Here is a 21,203-nt window from a genome sequence, read left to right on the forward strand (position 1 = left end):
CGACAACTTCATAGAAGCCATAACCAACATAGCCATCAACCACGAACACCTAATCATACTGGGGGACTTCAACATCTGGTTCGAAGACAGTCATGCCAACGCTCAAAACTCACTGATTGAACAACTTGCCGCCATGAAACTACGCCAACTAGTAAAAGGGGCAACTCACTCGGCAGGACACACCTTGGACGCAATATTTGCAGAAAAAAAACTCATCACCAAGGCACCGCAGATATAAATACTGTGGAGTGACCATCTCATTATCCCATTCGTAATCACTCTGCCTACTCAAGTCTACATCCAACCTCCCAAACTCACAGCCACCACAAAAAGAAACTGGAAAGACGTCAAAAAAGGCAACCTATTCGAACAACTGGAGTTAACCAAGCCCTCAACAACAGAACTAGACCTAGCTGACCTAGACGGGAAAGCTGAGATACTTGTCACGCACTCACGGCTCCGTTCAAGTACGCCAGTCATACACCCCTCATCCTCACACAGCTCTCACACACGCTCTCATGTCCGGGGGGTGTCATGTGAGCAGGCTCATCTCTGGGGTCGGAAGCACCAAACAACCAGGTACAATAGGAGCTTTCCATACCTCCACTGGCGGCTTCAATGGCGTTTACGGGACAGCAACTACAGACAAACGCCTCGGCATTCGTCAACACAGTTCCAGCGTGCACTTCCTGGTCCCGGGTCACGTGACACGCTCACCGGTCCCGCTCGCGGATCAGCTGACACAGGGACACACAGGATTTAAACGCTGGACTCCCGCGAAACAGCGCTTCACAGCTGTTCGCACCGGAGGACTCTGTTCAGCTATCCTGCTTCTTGGATTCACGGCTTTTGACACGGATTTCGACTCTGGACCTTGCTCTGCTCTTCTGCCCCTCCTGACTACTTGTTTGCTTTGGAACGTTATTCGGAATTGCCTTTGGATTGCCCCTTACGGATTTTGTGTCTCGGATCTGGCTTCTCGCCATTCCAGCTTGCGCATATATCTCTGCAGGTTGGTTGGGTGGACCCTCGCACGACATTGGTCTTGATACTACTGGGAGGCTAGCTCACTTTTCACCCCCCCTCTCCACGAAGTACCCCGTATGTGTGAGGATGGGGGACGTATACGGCATACCAACTCTCCACATAGGTAAGACTCTGCCTTCTGTTTTCATCAGTGTGTATTATTGTGCTCGCTTGGTAACTAATCAGACCTTTTTCTACAGCTGTCTGGGGTCAGCAGTTTCGTGGTATCAGACCAGCGAGGGAAACCCACCTGTGGCCCCAGTAACCGCAGAGGGAGTGCTTTTACTCTTCCTCTGTGGTGCTTGGGGACGGAGGTTCCATACTCTGCACGACAATCAAGAACAGAACAGACTGTGAAGCCTCTTGTCGTGCGGAGTATGGAGGGTTCCGCGAATGACCCCATGGCGGCCTTAGTGCAAGCGATCACAATACTCAGAGCTGACATGGCCGCAGTAACCACAGCCCTTCATCAGCGGCTAGACACCCTCCAAAGCACACGCCACCCTCTGCCCGTTGATACGGAGTTCGGAGAGATGGTACCACCATTATCCACGCCCCGAGGCTCGACCTCGACTTCGCCCTCTCCCCTGGTTCTCCCTACTCCTTTCCCCCTGGCTGCACCCGAAAGGTTTCAAGGGGACCCTGACAAGTACCGCACGTTTATCAATCAGTGCAAGCTACACTTCCTTTGTCGTCCCACTTCCTTCCCCGATGCCACCTCAAAAGCTGCCTTTTTGTTATCACATCTGACTGGTACTGTGGCAGCCTGGGCTAACCCCCTACTCGAAAGCAATAGCCCTATGTTACAATAGCCCTATGTTATACGACTTTGATCTTCTTGTAGTCGAAATGTCACGCATCTTTGATACTCGCCACAAGGTACAATCCCGGGATTTGGAATTCTTGGATCTCCACCAGGGCAAGGGAACACTCATTGAGTATCTTACGCGGTTTAACCAGTTGTCCGCAGAGACTTCCTGGCCAGAGGGTAAGAAAGCCGTCGTCTTTTATAAGGGCTTGAACAATTCCATGAAAGACGCGCTTACCGCAGTGCCTTCCCTGCCCACTTTGTTCCCTGATCTGGTGGACCTGGCTCTTCAGATCGATGCCAGACGTCTTGAACGCTGATCCGAAGCCCGGTTCTCTGGTCACGCCTCCACCACTGTCTCTCCTTCCTCCGAGACAACTGCGGAGCCCATGCAAATCGGAGGGCTCCGTAGTCCGTTAACTTCCTCCGAAAGGGAGCGCAGGAGACAGGACAACGCCTGTTATTACTGTGGGTTACTGGGACATTTCGTAAAAAACTGTCCTCGTCGTCCCAATCCCAGGACGCAGGGTTTTCGGGAGGCTCGACCCTAGAATCGGGGGCAGGATCGAGCACTGTATGTCCTTCCCCGAACCCCTCGCCTGCCTTTGGTACCATCCGACCCCTTGCGGTGCAGGCTTTGTTACAACCTAGTACAAACAACCAACACCCAGTCACCATCATCATAGACTCAGGTGCCACTGGCAACTATATGGACATTTCTTTGGCCCTCTCTTACAACTTGCCGCTTATCAACAAAACCCGACCAGAGCAGGTACACTCCATTGATGGCAGCACGTTGGTCTCTGGGCCTGTTAAACACCAGACAGCCCCCCTTATGTTGATCGTACAAAGCATACTCAAGGAAACCATTAGTTTTGATTTGATTACCATGCCACAATACGGGGTCATCTTGGGTATTCCATGGCTACGGCTACACAATCCACTGATTGATTGGAAAGCGGGTACGGTACACTTTGAGTCGGATATTTGTCAGGAGTTTTGCCTATCGACTCCCCCTGGTGAGGATTCCCCTGCCCAGGTCCTTAGCTCCATCGCGCATCTCTCCATGGAGGTACCTTCCACCTCTGGGCTCGATGCACACACAGTGGGTCTGGTTTCTGATGTAATTCCCGAGGCTTACCGTGACTATGGCGATGTTTTTGATAAAGGGTCCTCGGAACTACTCCCTCCTCATCGGGAGTACGATTGTCCCATCGATTTGCTACCTGGTTCTGTAGTCCCTACGGGTCGTATCTATTCCCTGTCCCCGGGGGAGGAGCGGACTCTCAAGACATACATTCAGGAGTCCTTACGTAAGGGTCACATACGTCCCTCCTCGTCTCCTGCTGCCAGCCCCATTTTCTTTGTGCCCAAAAAGGAGGGTGACCTCCGTCCGTGTGTTGACTATCGGCGCTTGAACGCCATTACCAGGAAGGATCGGTACCCTATACCACTGATCACACCCCTATTGGATCGCCTCACACACGCATCCATATACACCAAGCTCAATTTTAGGGGCGCGTACAATCTCGTATGTGTGAGGATGGGGGACGAGTGGAAAACGGTTTTCTGCACTCGTTATGGGCTTTATGAATATCTGGTTATGCCCTTTGGCCTCTGTAATGCCCCCGCCACTTTCCAGCGCTTCATGAATGAGGTGTTCAGTGACATTTTGGACGTTTTCATGGTCGTCTATTTGGACGACATACTGGTATTTTCACGGTCACTGGAGGAACATGTGGTAAATGTGCGGGAGGTATTGAAGCGCCTGCGCACCTTCTCCCTGTTTGCCAAAGCCGAGAAATGCCTCTTCCACACTGACAACATCGAGTTCCTGGGTTTCCACATCTCCCCTCAAGGCCTCACTATGAACCATGCAAAAGTCAAGGCGGTTCTGGATTGGCCGGTCCCTACTTCACGGAAAGCTCTGCAATCGTTCCTTGGTTTCGCAAATTACTATAGGAGATTCATCTCTGGGTTTTCTTCCATAACAGCTCCACTTACACATCTCACCAGTCCCCTCGTCCCATTCAAATGGTCCTCTGAGCAACAGTTTTCGTTCGACACTCTCAAATCCGCTTTTACCACGGCCCCTGTCCTTCAGCACCCCGATCCTGAATTGCCTTTCATAGTGGAGGCAGATGCATCCTCTTTCGCCCTAGGGGCAATATTGTCCCAGGAGTGTCCCACTACTAAACGACTGCACCCAGTCGCGTTTCACTCACGCAAGTTTACGCCGTCGGAATGTCACTACACCGTGACAGAAAAAGAGCTTCTGGCGGTTAAGGAGGCTTTCCAGGTCTGGCGTCATCACATGTTGGGTGCAAAGCACCGGGTCACGGTATTCTCGGACCATCAAAACCTACGTGACTTGGCATCCATGAAGTGTCTGAACGGCAGGCAAGTCAGGTGGCACTTATTCTTCGCCGCCTATGATTTCACTATCACACACCGTCCTGGTGCATCCAATGGCAAGGCAGATGCATTGTCCCATTCTCCTGGTGGTGTCTCGTTGCCTACCTATCCCGAAACCTTGCTTGACAAAAAAAAGTCATATGCCTCTGTACCCCTTCTTTGCCTCTATTAGACGGCATCCGTTCCTGGACTACCGCCCATCCTTCCCTGCTTCCTGACTGGGACTTGACGGTGCGGGACGGCCTGCCCTTTTTCCATGACAAGCTGTTTCTGCCCACTTCTGATGCCCGGAACCTGGCCCTCGAATGGTCACATGACCTTCCTGTTCACGCATTCCTGGTCAGCGTCGGACTCTCTCCTTGTTACAGCGGTGGTGCTGGTGGCCCTCTATGAGGAGAGACGTGGAGTGTTACGTCAGCACCTGCTCTGTCTGTGCCCAATGCAAGCACTGGAGAGGCCGTCCGTTAGGCTTGCTTCAACCCCTGCCCGTCCCTCCTCGGCCTTGGCACACTTTGTCGATGGATTTCGTAACAGACCTCCCCAGGATCCAGGGTTACGATACTATCTGGGTAGTAGTTGACTCCTTCACCAAGATGGCACGGTTCATCCCGTGCACTGGTATCCCCTCGGCCCCGGCTTTGGCAGGGTTGTTTTTTCGTTCCGTCGTCTGTCTCTTCGGTTTGCCGTCTGTCTTGGTATCCGACAGGGGTTTCCAGTTCACCTCCCGCTTTTGGCGAGCCTTGACCACGTTAGTTGGGATCGACTCCCGCTACTCTTCGGCATATCATCCCGAGACGGACGGCCAGACCGAAAGGGTCAACCAGACTATGGAACAGTACTTACGCTGTCTGACCCTCCAACACCAACGGTCCTGGTTGCGCATCCTGCATTTAGCCGAATTTGCCTATAACAATGCAACTCATTCATCCACAGGGTTCACCCCATTCTACGCCTTCTATGGCCAGCACCCTAAGATCCTGCCCATTCCCGACTATTCGCTATCTGGCAATCCGGCCGCCTCTTCGTGCATCCGTGATCTCTCTGCTGTCCACTCGCAGACCCTGGTGCATCTCAGAGAGGCTCAGGCCTCGATGAAAGCCTCTGCGGATCTGAAGCGCTCTGACGCTCCTTCCTTTTCTGTTGGGGATCGAGTGTGGCTCTCGTCCCGTCACTTGCATTTGCGGGGTTGTCGCAAGTTGTTACCCCGTTTTGTGGGCCCTTATCTGGTCTCTCGGGTCATCAATCCGGTGGCTTATCGCCTTCGGGTCCCTTCCTCTTGGCGGCTGCATCCTGTCTTTCACGTTTCTCTCCTCAGGCCATGTCCTAGCCCTACTCGTCTTCGCTTCCCCGCTGCCCCGGTTTCTCCGTCCTCTCCGGACGTTTTTGAGGTGTCTGCCATTCTAGGTTCCCGTCTTTTTCGGGGGGGTCTTCAGTACTTAGTGGACTGGGTCGGTTATGGTCCCGAGGAGCGGTCTTGGATCCCTGCTGGGGATGTCTCTGCCCCTCGTTTGGTCTCCTGTTTCCATAGGGATAATCCGTTGTGCCCACGGGGTCGTGGGCCTTTGGGGGGGGGCTCTGTCACGCACTCACGGCTCCGTTCAAGTACGCCAGTCATACACCCCTCATCCTCACACAGCTCTCACACACGCTCTCATGTCCGGGGGGTGTCACGTGAGCAGGCTCATCTCTGGGGTCGGAAGCACCAAACAACCAGGTACAATAGGAGCTTTCCATACCTCCACTGGCGGCTTCCATGGCGCTTACGTGACAGCAACTACAGACAAACGCCTCGGCATTCGTCAACACAGTTCCAGCGTGCACTTCCTGGTCCTGGGTCACGTGACACGCTCACCGGTCCCGCTCGCGGATCAGCTGACACAGGGACACACAGGATTTAAACGCTGGACTCCCGCGAAACAGCGCTTCACAGCTGTTCGCACCGGAGGACTCTGTTCAGCTATCCTGCTTCTTGGATTCACGGCTTTTGACACGGATTTCGACTCTGGACCTTGCTCTGCTCTTCTGCCCCTCCTGACTACTTGTTTGCTTTGGAACGTTATTCGGAATTGCCTTTGGATTGCCCCTTACGGATTTTGTGTCTCGGATCTGGCTTCTCGCCATTCCAGCTTGCGCATATATCTCTGCAGGTTGGTTGGGTGGACCCTCGCACGACATTGGTCTTGATACTACTGGGAGGCCAGCTCACTTGATCACCCCCCCTCTCCACGAAGTACCCCAGCATAGGTATACGGCATACCAACTCTCCACATAGGTAAGACTCTGCCTTCTGTTTTCATCAGTGTGTATTATTGTGCTCGCTTGGTAACTAATCAGACCTTTTTCTACAGCTGTCTGGGGTCAGCAGTTTCGTGGTATCAGACCGGCGAGGGAAACCCACCTGTGGCCCCAATAACCGCAGAGGGAGTGCTTTTACTCTTCCTCTGTGGTGCTTGGGGACGGAGGTTCCATACTCTGCACGACAATCAAGAACAGAACAGATACTACACAAATGGATTGCAGATACAATTGACAAGATGGCCCCAGAAAAACCATTCACACCATCAAAAAAGAGAGCAATGGCAAAATGGTTTACCCCACTACTAAGCACCATGAAAAAAGAAAACAAAAAGATGGAAATGGAATGGAGGAAAGATTACAATCCAGACAAAAAAACAATGTTCCAGAAGCACATTCGCACATACAAAAGGAAATTCAAAAGGCAAAGAGAAGGCATTATGATGACAGAATCACAAATGCCACCAACACACAAAAAGAAATGATCCGTATCATTAAAGAAATGAGAAACCCACCAGGCTGTGACAACACCCCAACCCTCTCGGAGAAACTATGCAACAACCTTGCAGCCCACTTCAAAAAGAAAATCAATGACATCCGACAAACCATCCAACAGAGACCAACCAGCAGCGACTTACAACCAAACGAACCTAAATCAGAACCGCAGCACAAACTCAATAACTACCCTGAAATATCAGCAGAGGCATTCGCACTGCTGATAAAACACAGCAAGAAAGCGGGCTCACCAATGGATCCCTGCCCCCCGGACATCTACAAATCAATCCTCGGACAAGGAACACCAGCAGAATACTTCAGAAACCTTCTAAATCTATCACTGGTAACAAGAACAGTACCAAGGATCTTCAAATCGGCTTACATCAAACCACTTCTGAAAAACACAAGCGGGGACGTAGATGTCCTCTCCAACTACAGACCAATCTCCAACATCCCCTACCCGGCCAAACTCCTCGAAACCTACGTATACAAACTAACCCAAGAATACGTTGATGAACACCACCTGCTAGACCAAGCTCAAGTCGGCTTCAGACCCACAAGAGGTACAGAAACAGCACTACTATCCATCTGGGATGACCTAAAAACAAACACAGACTCCAACACAACATCTGCCCTTATCCTACTCGACCTCTCCGCAGCCTTCGACACAGTTAGCCATGACACCCTAACCAAAAGACTAGAAGACATAGGCATAACAGACACAGCGCTACGCTGGACTAAATCATTCCTAGCAGACAGAACTGAAACCGTCTGGATCAAACCCTTCAAATCCACCCCACGAGTCAACGACTGTGGAGTACCACAAGGATCCTCACTATCACCACTGTACTTCAACATCTACCAAACCCCAGTAATCAGAATCTTCAAGAAACACAACATCAAATGCTACAACTACGCAGGCGACACTCAAATCATCTACAAGATCGTAGACACCCAAGCCGATCATTCAAACTTAACCAACTGTCTAAAAGAAGTTTTCAACTGGATGAATGCCAACAACCTGAAAATCAACCCAGGAAAAACCGAAATCATGATCATATCCAAAGACCAGGAGAAGGAAACCGCCATCCCGTGGCCAACGGAAATGGGATCTACACCATCACCATCTAAGGTAGTAAAAAATCTGGGAGTCCTGATGGACAACACCCTAACCTTAGAACCGCAAATAAACGCAACAGTCAAGAAATGCTTCTTCCTCCTCCACACGGCAAGAAAAATACTACCTTTCCTCTCCTTCACACACAAAACACTCACCATCGTCGGCCTCATCATGTCAAGTATCGACTATGCAAACAGCCTCTACCTCGGTATACCAGAATACCTACCGAAGAAGCTACAACAGTTCCAAAACACTGCAGCCAGACTACTCCTCAAACTATCCAGAAGAGACTACATCACCCTGGCCCTAAAAACACTACACTGGCTCCCAGTAAAACAGCGTATCATCTTCAAAACAATGTGCATAACGCACAGGGCAATCAGCGGACAAGGAGCAGAATTCCTACAAAAAAAAATAACAATCTACAAGCCAACGAGACCGCTCAGGTCAACCAACGAAATCCGACTGGAACAAAAACCTTACATCAAGAAGAAACCCGCAAGCACCGCTTTCTACCATTTAGCCGCGAAAACCTGGAACAACATCCCAAAGTAATAAGGAACACCAAAGATCACCTTAAATTCAGAAAATTACTAAAAACCTGCCTCTTCAACACCAGAGACTAAAACCGAAACTACAATAAGACAAACGACTCATCAAAAAAAAGGGACTTTGACAAACCCCTAGAATCCGGCAGAAGTACCCTGAGCACCAGTAGGGCTGACGCTGGACACAGAGGCCCACCCGCGAGACCCAGAGAAACGGAGGTAACTACACCAGCCAACCCTTACCATCCCCCACCGCCCTTACAGCCACAACTAGGTACCACAGGGCTGTGGAACGGACAAGATACCACCAATCACCACACAAACGGAAGTATGGACATTAGCAGCTGCGCTAGTCATGTGGAGGGGGTGAGGAGCATGCAAGGTTATTAAGGGAGCGGGCGGAGGGGACAGCTAAATCCTCAAACGTCCTCGAATGAAAAAACGGGCACGTACCTCCTGAGGCTCAGGGTGTACAAGCATCCCGTCGTGGAAGATTACACGAGCCCAACCGGTTCAGTCCAGGATAGAGATACAAACTAACCAATACCACTAACAATTTCCTTCTCTGCATACACCTCTCAAACTCCAAACCAAACACAACCACAAACCTTTAGTGCAGCAAACCGCACGAACTTCACTACACTGCAACAACAAAACAAAAACACACAGCGACTCGCACATCAGCACACAACGACTACCGGCCGCATACACCCCAGGCCCAGCCGACGGAACCACCGGGCTGAGGCTGCCAACAGCACATCACTGCAATCTTGCACTTTTCCAGCCTCCACCCACTAACCCACCCTCCCTTCCTCTTTCAGAGCCGCCAGAGCGCCAGGGGACCACTCCGGTGGTGATAGTGCGCGGTACAAATGACCTTTAACATTAACAATAACATTAACATTCCAAGAATATATATATCATTAAATAGCGAACCTATTTAAAAGATAATAAACTTGTTTATTTCACACTAGATTAAAAAGACAGATGTCATCAATTCCTTTCATTTCAGTTGACATGATGTAGTGACATGAGGGGGATATGAGGTCATGCATACCCCATGCATACCCCATTGTCCAGTTTAAACTGTCTGTTTGTCAATCATCTTGCACAAAGGTGTTTCTTTCAATTACAACCCTTGCTCTTATGTAGAATCCCAATATTCCTGCTTTGAGAATTCTTCCTCCGTTATTGGAATATCTCCAGCAACTTTTTCCGAGGTATTTTGGCCATTGAGTGATGGGTAATATTTGAATCAAGCAACCCACTACACAACAGAATGAGTGAAACTATGCAAGTATGGTTATTAGAGTCCATCTATATTCTAATGTCGCTGTTGCATGACATTTGCAGAATGCTTAACTTCTACTGGTGTGTTTAGTTTGGATTGGGAGAGGAGAGCTTAGACAAGAAACTTGGTGCACAAGCATATGTTTGGACAAGCCCATGGGTGGGTGGCTCATATTGATAAATGAGATGTAGTGACAAATATAATAATCAAACACAGAAGAGAGGCTTTGGGCAACAGGAGGGGATGGTAATGACATATGATTAGCAATGGACATATTACAGGTATAACATATTGAGCTACATACATATTTTACAAGAATATCATTCACTTTATGTAATAATATGTAAAAGTGAAGGGGCAGGGTAGCCAAAAAAGATGGTGGTGGTGTGTGTGTTTGAGGGGGATGACAGCACCAGACATCTTGGGTGACCCTTCTAGTGAAGGATAGGGTGGAAAAAGACTATATCAGGAGACAGGGAGTTCCTATGGTGGTTTGTGTGTAAAGTGGAGTGAAACCAAGAAGTAGCACAGAGAGGATCGTATGCATGAAGATCTCAGAATGTGAAGGGGGTGAGTAAAGATAAATGGAGTTACAAGGTAGGAGTGGGGCTAACCCATTAATCAACATATAGAGAAGAACAATTGCTACATGGACCACCACCACTATGCGGGGGTGGATGAAGATTGGTGAAGGGGGAAGAGGGTGCAGGTAATACAATTAAGTACCTTGTCCAGTCTAGACTGGTGAGGACAAGGTTGGAGATTAACGTTTTAGTGGAATTAGAGGGGAGCAATAGGGGGTGTTTCTCATAGACTGAGTGGGTTAAGCCTGGCAGGCAAAGCTGTAAAGGTTCTTGTTAACGTTTCAGATGGTTGCCAAAAAGAACCCCCAGGTTGTGAACCAAGTGTTATTTAGTGAGGGTATCAGGTGGGAATGATAGAGGAAATGCATTAGAAACTGTCAGGCAGGTTATGTCAGTTTTGGAAGAGTTGGAATGCTCTTTCTGTCGACTGAGGACTGTAGAAAGCAGACTGGAGGCTGTCACATTGTTCAGGCCTTTTTATTTAATTAGTGATTGGTTATATACTGGGGACTCTAAAATTCAACAATACTGAGGGATGGGGGACAAGTAGTTAGAGGGTTAGCCCTTGGTAATGTTAGCTAGTGCAATGTGGTGTCCACCATATAATGGGCTGGGGAGAAACAATGGGAGAGAGATATTTTGAAGAGAAAGATGCGGTAGCTGTGGGTAAGGAGTGCCCACCGCTTAACAATTTGGGGTGTTCGGAAGTCTACAGGAGTGGAAGAGGTTTGACAAACCAGAGAATTGGTGTCAGTTCACCTGAAACTGTTTGAAAGAACTCATGGAGAATGGAGGCAGTTAGAGTTTGTGATGTTGAAGAAAGGGGGGTAGAGGCTTTGTTGAGACGTGTCAAGCAAAGTCATCATCAGAACAAGAGGAAGGGATGGACTAAGCCTGGGCGAATCTCTTCTGAACTCCCCTTTGAATCCCGGTGGGTTCATTTTCCAGATTCAGGTGATTCAGAGGGAGCCTGCAGGTGAATTGCAACACAAGAGCAGATGTGGGCACTGCTTGAGGATTCTGCCATGTGTGTCATAGTGATGGCAGATTCAGATGTTCTCTCGTGGATTTGGGTGAATTATTCAGCAGAAAATGAGTATTGGAGCCTATATAAAGAATCATGAACCAGCAACTTCCTGTTTCCTACATGGATTTGTTTGGCTTCATGAAGGCAGGCAGCGTTGATCCGTACAAGGATTTGGAGAAAGAGAGAGATTTCTGAGGGGCTAGGCAGGATTTCTTTTTTCTTTGAGGACCATGTGTGTTATTTGTGATTTGAAAGCTTTTTGTTTTTACCTCTGAAACCCTTATGTTGGTTTACTTATGTTGCGTGCCAGGCACTCATGCAGTTTATTTGGGAAGCCATGTAAATTGTTTTTTTAGAGAATCCTTTTCTTTTGTGTTTTCATTTGAATTTGAAAACTTTGTTACATACTTTGGGGACACCTATATTTTTTTTCTAAAGGCAATTTATATGGGAGATAGTTTTTAGTTAGGGAAACTTTGGATATATCAGTTGATAAACTTTCTGTTTTTCTTTATTGAGGGTAAAAAAACCTGTATTTTTATTTTGTTTACAAGAACCTGTTTTTTTGTTGGGAAACATGGCAAGAGTGAAGGAGTAGGAATCTGGTGTGGTGCTGTTCGTGCAAGGAGAGTACAGTAATCTGGAAGCAGTGGACGTGGTTTACTTATCCCCTAATTTGAATCAGGTGAGGGTGAGGCACAATTTGAGTATGCAGGACAGGGCAGACATAACCATTGAGTGTGTGCTTTCATCCATGCGAGGTATGAGAGACATACACATTCAAACTGTGCCCCCACCCCTGTAAGACAGGAGAGATGTACAAACTGAGTGTGTGCCCTCACCACTGGGAGACAAGAACAACATACAAATTCAGGCTGTGCCCCACTCCCCCACTAGACAGGAGAGAGACATGAAAATAGAGTGTGTGCCTCGGTTCTATGTTAGAACAATGTATTTTTTGTTAGAAAGTAAAAAAGTGAAAATTCCTTTTACTGAACTTTTACTGTAAAATGCAGTGGGAGACAGCTGCATACCTCCGCATCTACCCACATTCCCTCTTACTATATAGCTAACCCTGACCAACCATCTACCTTTTTGCAGTAAAAAAAGTGGTGAAATAAATCTGTAAAAAGGTAACTATTTTTCTTTTCACCAAAAAGGTGCGTACCAGTGCCCCCACAACTGCAAGACAGGAGTGATGTAAAAGGTGAGTGTGTGCCTTGATCCCTGCTAGACAGGAGAGAGATACACATTCAAGCTGTGCCCCCACCTCCGGTAAACAGGGGAGCTGTAGAAATCGAGTGTGTGGGCTCATCCATGCTGGACAGGCGTACACATTGTGTGTGAGCCTGTACTCCTTTGGGAAAGCAGAGATGAAACCATTTAGGCTATGCCCCCACTCCTGTGAGACAGGAGAGTAACACAAATTCAGGTTGGGGTCTCATCCATGCAAGACAGGCACGATTTTAAAATTGGGTGTATGCCCTCACGCCACAAGAGAGGAAATACATAAAGATTAAGTGTGTGCCCTCATTCCTGTAAGGTAGGACAGATGTAAACATTCAGGCTTTGCTCCCACCAATATGAGACAGGAGAGACATAAACAATTAGTGAGTGGCATTTCCCCTACAGGACAGGAGAGGCATAAAAAGATAGTATGGCCCTGGTTGTTGTGAGAGAGGAGAGACATACAATTTTAGGCCATGCTGCACTCCTTCAAGACACGGTAGATGTACAAATAGAGTGTGTGCCTTCATCCCTGTGAGATAGGATAGACAAAAAAGTTAATGATGTGCCCCACCAATGTGGTGACAGGAAAGACATAAACATTGAGTGTGCCTTCAATCTTGTGTGATAACCGGGATCTAAAAATGCAGACTCTGCTCCCACACCTGTAAACAGGAGAGACATAAACAATTAGTATGTGTCCTTACCCGTGCACGTAAGGAGAGACATACGAATTGAGCATGTGCTCTCAACTCTGTGACACAGGAGAGATGTAGACATTCATGCTGTCTGCCAACTCAGTGAGACAGGAGAGATTTAAAATTCAGTTTGTACCCCCCACTCCTGCGAGACAAGAGAGATATAAACATTTAAGGACACAAGAGATTTACAAAATGAGTGTGTGCCCTGCCAACTGTAGAACGATATAGATGTACACATTGGGTATGTGCCCTCACCACTAAAAGACAGAATAGATGTAAATATTTAGTGTGTGAATTAGTCTGTTCAGTTATTGGAACATCTATAGTCAATTTGTCATGCACATCTGTGTTATGCTCTGATAGTAGACACACAAAATTCAGCAAACATGCATTTTCACACTCGGGGTGGGTGTGCCATCAGAATTGCTTCTCAACACCACTTCGGTCAGGACCATCCACCACCACCACACCACAATTTAATCTCTAAAGCCCGAGCTTGTAGTATCAATGGAAACCACTGTAGTGTCTACCCCTATCCACTTCCCAGGCAGCCCTTTCCACTTGGACACAGCAGGTGATCATCTGTCTCAACTATAATCTGCTATTGACTTTAAAGATCATGTTGCTGTACTCGTGAAGCAAAGGTATCCTTTGGTTCTGGTTCATTTTAATAACCATTGGTTCTACATGCGATACAGAAAGGCTTCTCCTGTGGTCAGAGACAAAAGTGTCAGCAGCACTTAAAAAGTGCTCTCTGCACTAGCTGGAGGGCAGATTAGGATGTCAATGGCTACACAGACAAGTGTTGCTGACTACACAGACTGCTTGGAGATCCAAGACTGCACTGAAGTAGGACATCGTTCTGGCCAAGATGCCATGTGCCACTCAAATATGCATTCACCCACTGTGTAGCTGTATGCTCACTACTGCTACCTGTTGCTTGCCCAGGCTGAGACACATTGAAGAATATATAATCTGGAAGTGAGTCGAACAGGCGTTTATTTGTGAGACTTGCACACGCTACATGGGGTGCCCCTTTGACTGACAGAGTTGCACTGTAGAGTTTGATACCAGGTTAGGGCAGACTTCAGACTGGATATTGGGGATGCTCGGTTGTTTCTTTTGTTGTTGCATGTCCTTCAAGCCAGAGGCATAGCCAGGATTGTCTAACAGGTGGGGCCTGAACTTAATGTAGTTGGGCCCACTGCATTGACATTAACATCTGTAAATGCCCACACCATGCTTCTGAGTGGGCATTTACAGATTTTGGGTGGGCCTTGCCTGCTCAGGCCCTACCCTGTCTACGCCTCTGCAGTTCAAGCCCCTGCTCTGCAAGCAACTGAAATTGCAAATGACTCCTCAGTGCAGTCTTGCACATTCCAATGTCTTCTGTAGGTGTCATCCTACAGCCCACAGTCGGAAATGCTGCAACTTTCACCTTAAAACCGGAGTCAATGAATGATGCCAAAAGATAAACAATGTTTTCTTTCATGCATTTTATACATTGCCAGCATTTCTGTCACCAGCTGTGCTCTTTCACCCATGTTGTCTTGTTCCATTGCTTTTATGGGCCGGTTCATTTCAACAAGTAGATCATTGAAAGACCCTCACACAGTGATACAGAGCTTTGGCTCACATGCGGTGTAGTTTCCTCAATGGACCATAGCAGACAGCAGATATTGTGAACGAGCTGCCCCTGAGTCAGGGTGAAGATGGCCCCACCCACTGCTCGAATTTAACTGTACCTGTAGTCACTCATAGAATTACATTGCTCAGACAGCAGATCAAGCATATGCAATGTTGCATTCCAGTAGGTTGGAACAGACCATTTTCGCTGTTTGTATGGTGGTATGGGAGTTTGTGCTGCACAAGCAATGCACTCAAATAATTTCTCACCTTAAGAACGACTGAAATGAGAGCCAAACTTGTGTGCCACCGCAAGCATATTACAGATAGGAGATCAGTCGTTGACAAAACAAGTTACCATAAGTAAAACAATATGTAAAATGGCACTTGCAATGTGTTGGCAAGCCTTATTGCAGTATTGGCATTGGAGTCATTGGGCCTCATTACATTTCTGGGTTCCTTGAATGGGGAAATACCGGGCCCTCCAAGGTCAGAATGGCCTGGTTTGTCCCCATTCCAGGAACCCGGACCTGGTACCCGGTACCCGGTATGGAGGTAGCCATGCCACTAAAAGCGGCATGGCTACCTCCCAATGCTTGTAATGAGGCCCATTGTCTGCTGCCGCAAAGCCAAAGTGAAAGTTCCTGGGCAGTTAGCCACTCAGAAAGCCCACATATACCTTCCATTCATTAACCTACACTTTGGGACATTTCACATCCTTTAAGCGACACTACATGTGGTGTTACGCTTACCTGGTGTCCACGGGGGCGTCGATCTGAACTGGGCTGTTGTTACCTCTTCCAGCGACACACGGAGCGCCGAAATGACGGACTGGACCGGACAACCCAGCTTAGCTTGTTTTGCCCGTATGAATATTCTTCTGTAATGGAGAAAAGGGAATTAGCCACCTGTGGGGACTGGGCGTCAACCCCACCTTCCCCCACTCCTGCGATCTCTTCCCACAAATTACTTCCGAACTCTTGCTATGTTCTCACCTGATAGTTTGGAAAGATGAGCTCTCTTTCTTGCCTCGAGCGCAGGGGCGCGTAGATGACCAGTTACTTCACTGGTGTGAGATGTTGGACAGTTGCAGAACGGTATTGACTCCGTAAGGAAATAGTTTGAAAAAGAGTTCAAAAACGTCTGGCCTTCACTCTGTCCAAATTCCCTAGGTTGCCTTAATAGTTCTTGAGAAGAGTTCCACGTGGCAACCAGTAAGATGCAGGTAAGTGTTTATGGATTCTGTTCAGTTCGATAATGAGGACCTGGTCTAACCTGTGACCCTTTCTTTTTGCAAGCGCTGAATCGGTGGAGGTTCTGGTGATTGCGGTCTCAGGCAGTAACCAGGTAAGTCTGTAGCGGAATTCGGTTTCCCCTACTTGCGCTTTTGTGTTGCTTTTGTTTCCCCTTTGGGGCTGGGATACGGCGGAGAAGCTGTGGAGGCCGCGCCGACCCGAGATGAAGTAAGTATCCCCTGTGGTATCAGGTAAGTCCTGGGGATTGCCTTTATTGTCTGGGAATGCTCCCTTGCTCACCTTATTGTCTTTATTTCCACAGGTGTTGGAGAGCGGCCGCTGGATGCTGAAAAGCGCGATGGAATGCAGAGGATTGTTACAGGTGAGTTCCCGCGCGGCACTGCAGGATGCGAAGCGGCGCGCCTCTGATGATTTCTTCCTTCTAGGTCTGAGCCAAGAAGATTCAGGATTCAGGTAAGGATTGCAGGTAAAAACTCCGGTTCTAACCTTCCCTCTGCTTTCTTTCAGGTTTTCAGGAGCTCCGGCATCCAGGCGGGCGTGGCTGAAGACTGGAAGCTGCTGCAGACACGATGAGCGTTACGCTGCAGGTGCAGAATAACGCGAAGCATGGGTTGCTGTCAGGGCGTGGTTTAAATAGCCTTGGAAGTAGTTCCAGGTAAGTATCCTTCCGCGGCCCCACCCGAGTAAAAAATAGTTCCTTATGGAAAAATAGTCACTCCTAGGCCTCATTTGACTTCTGGTCACTGGCAGCATGGTCTGCCTCAGGTAAGTTAGCAGCATGGTCTGCTTCAGGTAAGTCCTTGACCATGAGCCTGGCGCCCATGGCGCCAGGACTGATTCTGAACTTATGAGCCTGGAGCCATAGGCGCCAGGACTGTACCCAAATAGCCCCTAATTGGGGTTCATGGGCTTGCATTAAATGGCATGATGCCTGCTTCCGGGGTAGCTGGGCCAAACCTGGTTTCCCGGGGGCAGGCATCGTGACAGCACTCCCCCTCAAGGCCCCTCCTAAAGTCATTCTTCCTCTGGGCTTTGGTTTGTTAGGGAACTCCCGGTGGAATTTCTTCACCAATTGGGGCGCGTGCACATGGTCACTACTTTCCCAGGACCTTTCTTGGGGTCCGTATCCTTTCCAATCGATTAGGTAAAAGAGTTTTGACCTAACCCTCTTGGAGTCCAAGATGTCTTTAACTTCAAATTCACAGGCTTGCATTAAATGGCATGATGCCTGCTTCCGGGGTAGCTGGGCCAAACCTGGTTTCCCGGGGGCAGGCATCGTGACATGTGGGTCCTGTTCTGTCTGCTCTCAGACGACAAGGAGCCTAGATGTGTGCCTCTATACCTCCTGTGTCTGAAAACATTGGACCAATTGTAGCACCACAGACATGGTTTATTTAATTACATCTCCCTGTAATTTGCACTATGTAGGAATCACCAACAGGAAAACCAAAACAATGATTATAGAGCATAAATCCTGGATTAGAACTGAAAATAATTATGGCTCCACTCATGGAACATTTTAGAAAAGAAAACCATACTGAAAATCTGTTCAAATGGACAAGTTAAGAGAAAGTACCCAAACCAAGGAGCGGCAGCGACTTGCTCACGATATTGTTAAAAAGAGAACAATATTGGATCTAATGACTGCAAACCGATGTACAGGGCTTAAATGAAAACATGTGCTGGCAAATCCTAGCTACCCTATGACACCTCTTCAGCACTATTTGGAAACAAGCTTGAATGTGTTCCTTTGGTAGTGTGATCGAGTCATGAATGTTGAGAGAATGGGCCTCATTATGAGGTTGGCGGTAACCCACCGGTACCACTGGACGGTTGCCGCCAACCCTGTAACACCGTTTCTGGAGCCTGACTTCCCAGTGCCACCGGGACATTACAAGTCCCAGTAGATCGGGAAGTCAGGCGACAGAAAATGTTAGTCCCCATTCCGAGGAGTCCCATAGGACTCCATGGGAATGAGGACTCTGAAGCACCAGCACCGTTGCTAACGGTGCTGGCGCTTCCGTGACAGCTCTGCTTTCCAGAGCCATTGCACCCAGCAGGTCATACCTGCCGGGCACATCTGCTCCAGTAGGCAGAGTTGTAGTCTGCCAGTCCGAAAAGGGTGCAGGTACGTTGCTACCGGCACCCTTGCTTCTGAACCAGCAGACTCGTAATGAGGCCCAATATGTCCTAGCATGAGAAACCAGCATTGAGATCAAGGGCTGTTTGTATTTCATTGACGAACCCTGTAATCTTTTTATTCCAGCATAGGAATAAAATGAGACTCACTATGCCAAACAGAGATTCAGATGTGATGAGATACAGAGCAGATAACAGTAGAACCATCCTCCAACTAACCAACCAAGCCGAGATTCTGTCAGCATTGGTTCGGGTTGGCCAAATAGTGTTAATTTAATAATTTGTGTGGACAATAAGAATAGTGCTCTCACAGCTATGTGCAGATGCTCATATTAATAAATCAGAAAGCTCCTAATCGGAAAAAAACGCTCAGGTCCAATCTTAACCATCATAAATGGTTCACTTCTGAACTAACTATCCTAAAGAAGGAAAAGAAACGCAGCGAAGCACATTGGCTAAAGAACCCAACTGACGGCAAAAAGACCAGCTGGAAAATCCTAGAAAAATCCTATAAGAACAACATCAATGAGGCTAAGAAGAACTACTTCAATAGTCAAATTGAAGCTTCCTCTAATTCAGCTAGCAAACTCTTTGATATTCTCAAATCTATAGATAAGCCCCAGGCTTTGGCCTCTGTCTTTACTCCATCTCAATTAGAATGTGAAAACACTTTAGAGCCGTACATAGCACTGAGACAGCAATGTTAGACTTACAGACCAAAATGGTGGGAATTATGGACAAGGGAAAAGCTGGCCTACTAGTCCTTCTGGATCTCAGTGCCACATTCGATCTGTTAGACCACCAGCTATTACAAGAAGCACTTGATAAAGTTGCAAACTGTTCCAAGGAAGCAATAAATTGGCTGTCCTCCTTCCTTGAGAACAGAGTCTCTCGAGTGCATTGGGAGATAAATTCTCATCCGAATTCAACATCTTCTGTGGTGTACTGCAGGGAGCCAGTCTGTCACCACTGCTCTTCAACCTGTACGTCCGTTTCTTGTGCGAGCTATTAGAACATCTCCAGGTGTTCTTTACCAACTATGCTGATGACACTCAGCTGGTTCTGGAACTGAGTGGGGACTATGCCAAGGACAGTACTACATTAAACGTACTTTAAAAGAATATAGAAGAGTGGATGGATAACAACTGGATGTGCCTAAACAGCAATAAGACTGGGTTAACAGTCTTTGGATCCACCCAGGCACGAGCCAAATTCACTTCTGACTACCAGGCATTTCAAATCAAAGAATCCTGTATTGAAGTGGCGGGAAAGGTTAAAACACTTGGCATGACCCTGGAAGCTTCCCTTAATGCTGATGCTCAAACCATATACGTTAGTAAAAATTGTAACTACTACATCAGACTGCTCAAAGCAATTAGACCCCTACCTAGTGAAAAAACTGCGGTACAATAGCAAGAGCTACCATCTTATCGCGTCTGGACTACAGACATGCACTCCTCGTAGGTGCAAGTAAACAAAGCATGCACACATTCCAACTGGTCCAAAATAATACGATCAGAACGATTAAACAAAAAGCAAGAAATGAACACATCAGTGAAGCCAGACGGGACCTCCACTGGCTGAAAATGGAGGACCGCATACAATTTAAGTCCTTTTGCCTGACACACAAGTGCCTGTATGGCAAAGCACCAGACTATCTGAAGTCTAAATTCACTTTCCACAACCCTTCTATGGCACTAAGATCAGAAGCCAAGGGTCTAATAACAGTCATGAAGCATAAAAAAGAACTTGGTATGGGTAGAGCTTTCCCCAACCGTGCAGCAGTTAGTTGGAACAAACTGCCGACTTGCCTTAGGTTTGAATCTAATCACTCCTCCTTTCGTAAAAAGCTTAAAACTGTCCTTTTCAAGTAAACCTTAATGTAAGAACCTCAGCCTTGAAACTGCTTAACTCTCCCTATTTTATGTAACTGTCTTGTTCACACTGTGGACTCATCATCTGTCTTTGTCTCCATGTATGCACCCCAATGCCTGCGGGCAGTTCGGCGCAATACAAATAAATAAATAAATGAATTAATTAAAATAAACTGCAGAAAGTTGCCATATTTTTGTGAGCATTTTTCTAGGTGCAGATCGAGCATCAGTGTTTCCAGAGGCAACGATGCACTCGAACATTGCACGCAGTACTTGATGTGCATTTGAAACTGCCGTCTTTCTAGTGGCAACTATTACTGATGCATGAGCGTTAGTGGTGGCGATGGCAACAACGCACATGAGGCTTAGGTGCATCACCTGATATGCTTTCCGAGAGTGGGGAGAAGTTTTAGCCCCTCACAAATGCACAATGTCTCCGGTGCAAATGGTTGGTTTGGAATGACCGTTACCAGCCAGACGCAATGAGCAAGGACGCAACCATGACAGGTAAGGGTGAATGATGCTCTTTTGACATAACGTAAAGAGGGTGAGCTCATCACTGCAGCTCCCCCCCAGCCTAACTGGTAATTCTAGTTAGTAACTTTGAGGTGAATTGCTTTCCATAGCTGGCCCGACGTATGTGGGTTTCTAGAAACCTCTGCCCCATGAGAAGAATATTTTTCCTGTGCCTTGATGTTTTCCCTTACGATGAGCATTTTGGAAGTAAGTGCAAAAGGTTTTGATGCCATTGTAGATAATTGCAAGGTATAA

Source organism: Ambystoma mexicanum, chromosome 10 (assembly GCF_040938575.1).
Source record: "Ambystoma mexicanum isolate Mex_15411 chromosome 10, UKY_AmexF1_1, whole genome shotgun sequence".
Lineage (NCBI taxonomy): Eukaryota > Metazoa > Chordata > Amphibia > Caudata > Ambystomatidae > Ambystoma > Ambystoma mexicanum.